Source organism: Cynocephalus volans, chromosome 17 (assembly GCF_027409185.1).
Source record: "Cynocephalus volans isolate mCynVol1 chromosome 17, mCynVol1.pri, whole genome shotgun sequence".
Classification (NCBI taxonomy): domain Eukaryota; kingdom Metazoa; phylum Chordata; class Mammalia; order Dermoptera; family Cynocephalidae; genus Cynocephalus; species Cynocephalus volans.
The window spans coordinates 28,836,727-28,844,399 of NC_084476.1; the positions used below are offsets into that span (position 1 = coordinate 28,836,727).

General features: G+C 42.1%; 1 pseudogene; it reads left to right on the forward strand.

The window, feature by feature from the left end:
* Window positions 1–3,849: 3,849 nt before the first annotated feature.
* LOC134366290 (U4 spliceosomal RNA) lies at window positions 3,850–4,007 on the forward strand (annotated as a pseudogene).
* The last annotated feature ends 3,666 nt before the right edge of the window (window positions 4,008–7,673 follow it).

The window sequence follows — 7,673 nt, forward strand, 5'->3', positions numbered from 1 at the left end:
TCAAGATTCAACTCAGGCTAGTTACTGTATCTTCAGTAATAACTAGCATAATACCAGGTGCAGAGAAAACCCCCAACCTTTTGAAATTAATGATTCAATTGATTAAGTAAAATAATAGTAAAATAGCTTGCATGTAGTGAGTATATTCTATGTCCATGGGATAACAATAGAAATATAAAACTTTTGGGGGACTAGGAACTTGGATGTGGTTGAGGAGTGTGTAGATGGGTAGTTGGATGGATGAGTAGATCGATGGATAAATCGTGGATGAATGAATAGGTGGATGAATCGATGGATGGATATATGAATTAAGGATGGGTGAATGACAGTACGTAGATGGATAGGGAATTGTATAGATGGATGGCTTCATGAATGGATAGTTGGATGGGTGGGATGACTTCCATTGATCCAAAGGGACTTGGGGACCCAATCTCAAGGTGATGAGAAAGGTCAAGAATCTAGCTGGTGAGATTGGGATGGTGGAGCTTGGAACATTAGGAATCTCACTAGCAAAGGCAAGGTCTGCTTGTGGACAAGTAACTACTAGCACAAAGACCTGAGTAAATTCCAATCTGCTGTTCCAGGTGAATCTCTAAGGATGGTGCCAACCATGAATGTCTGTGACTGACTGACTGACAGGATCTGACCAAAGCCCACTGGAATTAGGTCAAGTTGTAGAATTTTTAGGCTTTTGAGAGCTGATTAAAACATCTCCATGTGTGATTCCTGTGACGAGACAACAATGAAGAAATAGAAGGGGAAGAGAGAGGCATGCATGAGCTGCTGCTAAAACAAGGAGGAAACTTCTCTCAGTGTCAGAGCTTCAAAGTGCAATTTCCACGCACACAGCTCACTGGTCCTCAACCAGCCCACTGTCTCCTGGGCTCCCTCAGCACGCTCCCCCTACAACAGGCTTTCCTCAATCCTAGTGTTCTGACAGCTGTGCCCCAGACTGCACTGCTCCTTGGAAGCTCAGGCTCCACATTGCCCACCCTACCACCCCCACCCCACAGTCCTCCCCACGCAGAGGGTGCTCAGTGGCTTGTCAAATCTGTGCCTTCCAGAGCTTCCAGAGGACTGGAGAGAGCTCCCTGACAACCAGAACAGCACTGCTTAGCCCAGGAAAAGCCCCCATGGTGAGTTATTAGGGTAGGGCTGGATTTTCTTGAGAGCCAAAGATGAAGGAAGCATCAGCAAGAGTCTGCTTTCTGTGACAGCCTGCACTGAAAGGAAGTTCTTTTTAAGTACAAGGCTTACTTTTCTTCTAAATTTAATGGGAGAGAGAATTCAGAGCTAGCACAGGAAAACAGTTCAAAGATTTCAAAAGTACTTTAGCCTTGACAAAGCCCTTTCACATCGTTTTCATCGTTTTCATTATGACCTCCACAAGATCCTTCTAAGGAGGTTCTCTACTTTGGCTGCACAATAGAATCACCTAGAGAGTTTTTAGAAACCCGCATTTCTAAAGCCAGGCCCAAAACAAGTACATAAATATCTCAGGGATGGGGTGACCAAAGCCTCAGGTGATTCCAGGTCAGTCCAGGTAAGAACAAGTGCTCGAAGGTATTAGCCCCAGTTTGCCAAGGCAGGAGGATCTAGAGGAGGGAAATAAGTTCAGATCTCAAGCCTGTGGAGATTAATTTGGAAACCAGGTCCTCTGTTTACCCTCTTTATCCCTCCAGATGTGGCTCTTACGGCCACGCGATAAAAATAGTAACTAACATGTATTGATTTCTTACTACACGTGAACACTCTAGTAAGCATTTTATATGTACTAATTCACTCATCCCTCCACATATCACTCAAGTAATCACTGCTATTATCTCCAATTTACAGTTAAAGAAACTGAGGCAGAGAGAGTTTCAGGCCCTTAACTAACATCACACAGGAAGTGGCAGAGCTGCCATTTACACCTAGCCATCTGACTCAAGAGGCTGCTCTCTTGATCACTTCATGAAAGAGAATTACCAACAGCATTTCATTGTTCATTAGCCCTGCCAGCTGGTACCTGAAACAAGAAGTAAAGTAGAGCAGTAGTCAGAAAGCAGATCACTGCATTCAAATTCTTGCTCTGCCATTTACTCTTTTGACCTTGACCATAGTACTAAACTTCTCTGTGTCTCAGTTTCTTCATCTGTAAAATGGGGATGATATTCAGAGCATTAATTTACTCCAATTAAAAGTCATGCTACATGTAAAACATTTAGAACACTGTCTGGCATGTAATGAATACTAAAAATGTTAGCTATTATGATCAAGTTATTTCACTACCAAAGGATAACACTGGATATCCATCTGCCATCAGATACAGAGAATATACTGAGAATAACCTTGCGATTTAATTTTTCCTTTCTGGGCTTAAACCAAAAACCACCAGATTCTATTCTGTAGCTGAGTTGGTCAATCTCTGCTTGTCCTTTCAAGGGTCTCCTTTGCTAGTAGTAAGTGTCCATGTTCCCCAGGACTTTGCCCTAAGCCCTTGCCTGCTACTCAGCATTGCTGCCCTGAGATCCTATGTCCTCCCACATCCATCCTCTTACTGATAATTCCCAGATCCTTGTCTTCAGCCTGTATTTCTCTTCTGAGCTCCAAACTGTTATATCCAACCACCACTTGAATAAGTCCTAAGAGCACCACAAACTGAACATGTTCAAAAATAAGTTTATCATGCTCCCCAAACATTTGCTCTTCACATGCCAGCTCTCAAGAATTGGACCACCAACCTCCTCTTTGTTCAAGCCAGAAATGACCGTGTCGTCTTCACATCCATCACTTCCACCATCTTCCATAACCAACCAGAAGCTTCTTTCAATTCACTCTTTCCTCTCTACCACTATCCCAGTCCTGCCTCCGTCACCTTCCCACACCCTAGAACGTTCTCCTGAATGGCCTCCCTGTCTTTGGTTGCTCTTCATCCACTCTGTGCCATAACTGGCTACTCTAAAACACAGCTCCAATCATGACACTCCTAAAATGGTCTCCAAAGGCTTCCAGAAGGACAATGTCCAAACCCCTCATCTGACTTTCAAGGATGTTAAACCTTCCTGGGTACAAGGAACGTAAGTCTTCTGATCAACAGCCAAGAATAGACATTGGAACAGAGTCTGAATATAAGAGGATAGTGCCATTCCTAGGAAGAGGGGCTCTGGTGTAAATGGAGACATTACCGACTTCCTACCTGTACCACCTTCTCTATGGAATTGCAGCAACAGCTCCCACACAAACACACACATTTTAAGCATTAATCAGTCTCCAGTCTTGTCTCCCAACATCCCTGGTCTCCTTACTCAAACCACATGGGCTCTTCATTGTTCCCTGTTTACATCACACTCTTTCATATTGCAGTATTGCAGCACTTTGGAGCATGCTGTTCTTTGGCTTGCAATTTCTTTCCTGTCTTCCCTTTTTGGACACTTACTCTTTTTTCAAGACTTAGAGTTCCCTCCATTGAGATGTCTTCTTCAGTTCACACAGGTATACAGAGCTTCTCCCTCTTTGTGTGTGTGTGTGTGTGTGTGTGTGTGTGTGTGTGTGTGTGTGTGTGTGTGTGTGTGTGTGTGTGTGTGTGTGTGTGTGTGTGTGGCTGGTGGGTACAAGGATGGAACCCTGGACCTTGGTGTTATCGGCACCATGTTCCAACTAACTGAGCTAAGCAAGCCAGCCTGTTGGAGCTTTTGCCTCTTGATTCCACAACTAATTGCTGCAACCTGCACTGTACTCATTCACCTCCCTGCATCTCCCACTAGATGGATTTATTAACTTTTGCATCCATCACCACAACCACTCCCTATCCTGATCTGGCACATAGTAGATGCCAGATGCTCAATAATGCTTGTTGAATGGATATTTAACTTTGCACAGTGGCAGTATTGTAGCTAATGAGGTTTATCTGAGGCACGACTATTGTTAATTGAAAACTTTTCCCAGAAACCCACTGTTGATCAAGTAGAGGGTTCCCAGCTACCATCTACCCCTATTTTTAAAAATATTTGCCAAGTTTTCCAAACTAAAGCAATTGTTACTGGTGTACGGCAAGTTCATGAAAGTTCTACTGGCATCTGTAAAATCTAAACTGTAGGATCACATAAGAGTCTTCATATAGACTTGTAACTCTTCAATTCCCTGATCTCCAGGTACAAGTTGTTACCGTTTCTGGAAGACCATGTGCCTATAGCTTCCACTTGATGTTTTTAAGAGTTACCCTTTAGTTTCAGAACAAAGCCATCATAATGATACGTTACACACATGAACCATAAAGGTGATTATCATAACAGTAGGCTGTAAGAAAGTCTATAAATTTTCTGGTTGCTATCAAATACCATTAAAGTCACACAGTGGGGAAGATAAAGTTTCTTCAATCAACAGGTTGGTTGGTAGTTCTGGCGTGTGTGTGTTTGGGGATTTTTTTTTTTTTTTTTTTTTTTTTAGTGGTTTTATTCTACCACGTTTTTGCCTATTTCAGCAACATTAAGATATGTGATCTATAATTGGATATACAGTTTTCTGCTTGCTGGCCCTTGCCAAAAGCCCAATTGAGACCAATGATATTCAAAAGAGAGCAACCCAAAAGACTACAACATTTCATTTCCATGGAGTCTCTTCAGGCTGTTGCTACATCACACAGAACACCAGAAAGCCTCCTAATTCAACTTTGATGCTTGAATTCATCATCTAATGCATCAGTGCCTGTCATTTCTTGCTGTAGGAGATAGCCACAAGAAGAGCCCTCCTATTTCTTTGGTAGTAGTTCTATTTTGGGGCCAATTTTCATTTCAATATTCCTTAAAGTTTTTTCTCATAACCCTTCTTTGAGTTTACCATCAAAGGAAAAAGAAAGGGACTATTGGTGTGTTGATTCACTTTTCTTTATTGTCCAACGTGACCTTTAACTCATCCTTTTTTCCTTTTCCCTTGACTATTGGGAAGCTCAGTTCTATGTGTTATGCATTATTTACAATAGCTATTCTTGCCTCGTATATCTGGATCAACCAACTTTCCTATTTCATGCCTCTTGCTCTGTCTTTATTTCAATCAGTCTATTTTATGCCACCTCAAATTTCTTTGGAGAAGAAAAAGCAGAGCATAATAATTTAGTGATAGATAAAGGAAGATACCTGCACCCAATCCTTTTCTTAGGTGCAATCACATGCACCTTCTAAATTCAAGAGGATTCAAAATTAATTGCTGACTTAGAGTATCTGAAACTTGACAAAAGACTACGAGAGCAGTGTGATTGTTTTACTTGCATTAGAAGCATGATCTCCTACAAACACTCCCTCACTCAAAACTTTATAGAGCTTAGTGCAGTGCCTGACACATAGCATAGTAGGAACTCTGTAAATATTTGTTGAATAAATGAAGGCATGAATACATATCAGCCCTTCAAGGTCATCAAAGAAAGTTCATTTAATAGAAAATTTGGAGCAATAAAGTCTTTCACAAAGACGGTGATGATGGAGGTGACGATGATGACAGAGGTGACAATGATGATGGTAGCTTGTGTATACTGCAGGCTTACAAAATACCACCCCTGTACACAGCATTATGTAGAACATCATGTTATTAATCTTCAAAACCACAGCATGAAACCTGTATTATTATACCCATTTCACTGACAAAGAAGCTGAGGTTCAGAGCAGCTAAACATAGTTAGGAATTATGGGGTTTGGACTCTTCTCTGTCTGATGTTACAATCCATGTTCCACCCCAGGGACAGGGAGGCCTTGAGAAGAGTAAAAAGAAACAAAAAGAACTTATATGTATAGGATTTATGACCAGTAAATATATATATATATATATATATATATATATGGTGATGATGATGATAATGATGGTAGCTCGTGTATATTGCAGGTTTACCAGTACCAGCCCTGTATAAAGCACTATGCAGAACAGCATTTTATTAACCTTCAAAACCACAGAATAAAACCTGCATTATTATACCTATTTCACTGCTAAAGAAGCCAAGGTTCGGAGCAGCTAAACACAGTTAGGAATGTATATATATACACACACATACAGATCTACGTAGCACAGAACACTGAACTCACTCAATCATAACTTCCTCTTCTCTTTCAAGCATACCAAGTGATTTTTCACATCTGTTATGTCATTTGCCTCTAAAAGCCTACATGGTAGATTCCAATATTTCTGCCTTCTAGATGAGAAAATTCAGCCCAAGAGGATCAAATGATGCCACCAGTGTCACCAGTGCTGGACTATGGGTGGCCCCAAACCAACCTGGCTCCAAAGCTCAGGAGCTATGCCTTTCTCACTGCACAACCATGACCTTAAGCCCTCAGCCTGGTGTCATCAGAACTAATAAGATTGTGTTTTAGGGCTGGCTAGTTAGCTGAGTTAGAATGTAGTGTTATAACACTAAGGCCAAAGGTTCCAATCCCTGCACCGACTAGCTGCCAAAAAAAAAAAAGATTGTGTTTTAACCATGAGAAATAATTATCTGTGCATGTTCCGAATCTATGATTATACACATATTTTTGAGTAGAAGTAGGGGGTTTAGGAGTACAAAGAACCAGAATATTTTGAAGTAGAGATGAACCAAAAGGAGTTGAGCCTTTTTTCCTGGCTGACATGGGCTGGAATGCTGAGCTTAGAGGATATAAGGAAGGAAGGAAGGACCCAAAATGACAATGGTGTTTGAAATTGTATCAGTTTATTTTCCGTCTCTTATAACAGAATAGCTGAAATAGGGTAATTTATAATGAACTGAAATTTATTTCTTACAGTTTGGGTTTTTTGTTTGTTTTTGTTTCATTTTGTTTTTGGCAGCTGGCCAGTACAGGGGTCTGACCTTACAGTTTTGGAGGCTGGGAAATCCACAGTCCAGGGGGCACATCTGGTGAGGGCCTCCTTCTGGTAGTAACTCTCTGCAGAGTCCTGTGGCAATGCAGGGTATCACATGGCAAGGACACTTATCAACATACTCACTTGCTTTCCTTAGAAAGCCACCAGTCCACAGCCATGATAACCCATTAAACCATTAACCCATTCCTCCATAATGGGTTAACCCATTCACACAGGCATAGTCCTCAGGATCCAATCATCTCTTAAAGGCCCCACCTTTCAACACTGCCACACGGGAAATCAAACTCACACATGAGCTTTGGAAGGGACAAACATTCAGACCACAGCAATATTGAAGCACAAATACTATTTTTTTTGTTTGTAAAATATTAAATTATAGCCAAATTTCCAACCACTGAGCGTTTTTCATGCAAATACAGCTGAGCCCTCTCTCCTCTTGTTCACATAATGCGTCCATCTGAAAGGGGCTCACCTCTACGCTTCCCAGGTCCCAGCTCTTTCCAGCACCTCACATTCCTCACTGCCTCGCCTCCCCTTAATTGCCACCCCCACGGAGGGCTTGAGTAAGGAGGAACCAAAAGGACTCGCAGCTTTCTGTCACACTTCAGGAGGTTTAGGTGAGGATTAAGGACATGTGAGGCTCTGACCCTGTAGGTTTCCTCTCAAGCTGTCCAAACAGCCCACTGTTCCACCCCACAATGCTGCTCCATGCCGCAATTCTGCTCCCTAGACTGCAATGCCTTTCCTCCCTCCTCGGCCTCCAGTGAGCCCTCCCAAGAGTCAGCTCTGGCCACCCAGCCCTAGCACTTGCTCTCGCTCTTGCTGCTTGCCCCCAATGTCACCGTCCC